This window comes from Stegastes partitus, unplaced genomic scaffold (assembly GCF_000690725.1).
Source record: "Stegastes partitus isolate 25-593 unplaced genomic scaffold, Stegastes_partitus-1.0.2 Scaffold1980, whole genome shotgun sequence".
Lineage (NCBI taxonomy): Eukaryota > Metazoa > Chordata > Actinopteri > Pomacentridae > Stegastes > Stegastes partitus.
Genome location: NW_007579711.1, coordinates 122,373 through 126,719, shown reverse-complemented (window position 1 = coordinate 126,719; position 4,347 = coordinate 122,373).

Here is a 4,347-nt window from a genome sequence, read left to right as displayed (position 1 = left end):
AACGGTTTATTTTCTTCATTTTTTTAAAGCACTTTTAATTTAAAAATCTAAATTTTAAGCTCAGGTTTGGTTAATTTTCCCAAATGAACTCCACGTCACAGATGATCAGTTCAAGGACTTTTGTAAAGTTAGAAATCTGATAAATATTTCTGTTTTTACCGTTTCTAGCTCGAGTTAACGGGGTGTTTTTGGTGATTTTTAAAAGTATTGCACGACTCCAGATGTCCCACATTCATTCACACACAGATTAGATGATTTAGGACTTTTTTAAAACAACCTTTTTTATCCCATATTGTCACATTTTGGTCATTTTGGGTTCGATTTAGGTTCTATTTGCATCATATTTTGGTCGCTTTGTGTTAGATATTAGATGTGTCATGTCTATTTCAGTCGTTTTGTCTCACATTTTGGTCTTTTGGCATCACTTTTTAATCAATTTGTCTCACATTTTGGACATTTTTCATAAAATTTGGTCGTTTTGTGTCACATTTTCATCATTTTGCATTAAATTTTTGGTTATTTTTGCATCACACTTTGGTCATTTGCACCACATGTTTACGATTTCACATTAAATGTTAGTCATTTTGGGTTAGATTTTGTTGTTTTGGGTTAGATTTTCATCATTTTGCATCATATTTTGTACATTTTGCATTTTATTTAGGTTATTTTTGCATCATAGTTCAGTCATTTGCATCACATTTTGGTCGTTTAGTGTTAGATTTTAGTTGTGTCATGTCTTCTTACAGTAGTTTTGTGTCACATTTTGGTCATTTGGCATCACTTTTTGGTAGTTTAGTGTCATCTTTTGGTCATTTGTGGTCCTCAGAGCAGAAATCCTGCCGCTGAGTGCTTCCTGCAGACAGACCTGTGATGAGAGACAGATGACAGCCTGCAGGTCATCTTCTGTTTGACTTGATGTCTGATGCTGTGTTTAACTGGAACACCTCGTCTGTGCCGACGGCAGCTGCAGGGAACACAAAGTTAAAGTTTGGCTGTAATTAGTGAGTTAAAAATAAGCAGCAGAGCAGCGACCGTCCTTAAGCCGCCTTCGTTAGCGGGATCCGCTCACCTCGCCGCCATCGGAGCAGCGCAGACGTCTGCATGTGACGAAACCCAGAAACTTCTTCAGCTTGTTTCTCAGCGTCTGTGGAGCAGCTCCAGCTCTAATTATCAGGTTTTCTCCAGAAATGTGAGCTGCTGCGAGCTGCAAGTCAGCCTGTCAGCCTGTGTTTGTTTCCTACCAGGAGATAAAACGGATCATAAATCAGATCCTGCAGCAGAGCCGCTGTCAGGCCTCTGGATCCGAGCGCGGCGCTGACGCACTCCAGGCTTTATTTACGGTCGGTGGCTGTTGTTTTTAGAAAGCAGGACGAACGTGGAAGTCGTGAGGCTCCCGGTGGAGCTGAAGATGCTTCAGAAAGCGGCCTCCACGGCTTCACTTCCTCCTGCAGCGCCTCTGCTGCTGCAAGGCATTCTGGGACTCGTAGGCAGGCAGCGGGTCTCTACGTGGACCAGTGGACACATTAAGAGCGAACGACGTCTTTGACAGAATCAGGCTCAAGCAGGCGGTTTGTTTGGTGTGAACACTGAATGAAGGGATTCAGCTCCAGATCGGTGGCGTCATTCTGGGGATTTTATTTTTATTTTATGTTTTTTAAACACAACATACATTTGAAACCTGCCGGCGGGTTTTGGTGGTTCAAAGGTTCAAATCTTGTCCTTTTATTGGAACAAATGTTTTCACTCTGATCACACGAGTTTTAGGAAATCTGTGGCTGATTTCAGACTTGGAGAATTTTTGGCAGATTATTTTGATTATTGTGAATGATTGAGATGTTTTGTAGTCATTTTGCATCACATTTAGTTCATTCTGTGTCACATTTTAGTCACTTTGCACCACATTTTAGTCATTTTGCATCACATTTTAGTCATTTTGTGTCACATTTTTGTCATGTTTTGTCACATTTTGGTCATTTTGCATCACATTTTGCATTTCCCAAAAGCAACCACAGCTTTAGTGGGTGTTGACTATTAAAAACATGCATGTTTGTTTTTGGTTTTGCGAGTATAAAACATGTTTCTGTGATTACAGGCCTGAGTTAGCTCTACCAGGCAGTGATAAGATGAATCTGGTAGAATAAAAATCAGGTTCATTTAGCTTAAATTGGCTTCAGTTGCTGATAACTGAGTTAATAATGATGTTCACATTGAGACGGGGCGACCGAACGGCGCTCTCCGGGCCTCGGTGATGAACTGTGCAGCTCTGATTGTCATGCAGCGACGCGCCTTCACCTGCTCTTTAAACGGGACGCCTCGGTCCCTCTTCAATCTCCGTCTCCGTCCCTCTCCGCCAGCCTCGATAATGGGATGGAGGGATGAGCGACGGAGGGGGAGACGGATGGAGAGTCGCCGGGGAAGCTCCGAGGCCTCGGCGCGACGAGGAGGAAGAGACCGAGGAGGAAGACGACGTCGGTGAAAGCCATCAGAGCCTCAGATTTATAGGAAAATAACAGTGTTTGAGAGGAGAGCTGTAATTATCCCCCATATGCGCCTTCATATAGAAGCTTTTAGGCCTGACGGCGCCGGAAAAAGCTCCACGGGGGAAAGAAAGGAGTGACCAGATGGGTGCAATTTACTTAATGACTCACGAGGAGAAAGAAAACAGGGTTTAAAGCAGCGACAACACACGAAATGTAAAGAATGTACAGGAGTAAAGTCAGAGCAACACGAGGAGCAGAAAGGAAAGAAAAGGAAAAATCCACAACTCAAATCACTATAAATAAATAAAAATGTTCTAAATGATAATTTAGAGAAATAAGAGGTGGCTTTTGAATCGTGGTTGAAAAGAATAATTTAAAAAAAAAACCCAAATGTGATCAAATTAACTTTCAGCGACAGCTCTTCTTGTTCCTTCTGCAGGAACACTGAGATGAATAAATAAAAAAAACAGTAAAAAGAATTTAAATCTAGCTGCAAAGTTAAAAACAGTGAAATATTATAACATCACAAACTGTTAGAAATAACTGAAAATATCTTTAAGACATTTTTTGAAGATTAATTCATCACATTTTTATTTTTATTATTTTATTATTTTATTATTTTATTCTAATAATCTCTGATTCTGGATTTCTGATTTTCCTGAGCTACAATCTTTTAAATTAAAATATTTTACATTACGTTTAGAGACTATAGAACACATGAACGTTTATCTTGTTTTAATAAAATTATGGAGAAAAAAATCTAATAAATGACAGTATTCTAATTTACTGAGACGTGCTGGTCATCAGCTTCAGGAGTGACTTCAGGATTTGGTTTCTTCTCCAGACGAGCTGATTTCTGTTGTTTTTGTTCTGAAGTTGACTCTTTCTGGTGCTTCTGGTCTCTGAGGCGTCTCTGGTGGTTCTGTGTGTTTTACGGTGACTTCAGCTCGTTCTTTGACCACTTTGCCTGTTTTAGATTTAGAGCCTTTTAGAAGTTTATGCTTAACGATGAGCGCAGACGAGCAGCAGCAGGCCGACAGGTGGATGGAAACCTGAGGAGCTCTCTCAGGTTTTGGTCCTCACAGGCTGAGCTCAGATGATCCTTCAGCCGGAGCCTCCAGACTTCAGTCGAGATGCTCCGGAACAAGAACCTCACGCGTCTTGTTTTTCACCTTCACACCCAGTCTGGCTGCTCTGCAGGTCTGATGTGGATTCACGGAGGCTCTGTGTTCAGGGTCCGGTTCTGCCACCTCCAGGACCTCACGTTGATTCTGTTCATGTCCTGCAGACGCGCTCCAACCCTGAACCCAGCAGAGACGTGTTGACCCCCGTGGTGGGTCTGGTTCTGGCCCCTGGAGGCTCCAGCGTGGTCCACTCATGCAGAGGAGCTGGACACGCTGCTGGAAGCTGTTGCATCAGAACCGAGCCTTCTTACCCCCAAACCAACATTTCAGCAGAACCTAACGGCGCCGGGCTGCACTGAGGGGAGCTTCCTGTTCCTGCAGCCTCTACAGAACCAAAGCGAGGCCCGGCGCTTTGTTCAGCCCATCGATTGGCTGCTGGGGGACGAGAGCTGCCGGGTTTCCTGTAGACGGACTAAACGCTCCACCTGCAGCCTCGTCCGTCCCAACGAGTCAGGAATCGACCCGAAAGTCAGAGTGTGCAGCAGAAGGAACCTGTGATCCAGTTTGAGAAGATCAGAACATAAAAACACTTTATTCATCCGGGCCGGGGACATTATCTCTGCTGTACCGACTCCATCAGGCAGTCAGAGGAGCTGGTGGCTCAGTTTTACCTCCATGTGCTGCTGTCACACCTTTTAGTGGTGGTTTTGTGTATTTATGTCATGATTTGACACTTTTTTGAG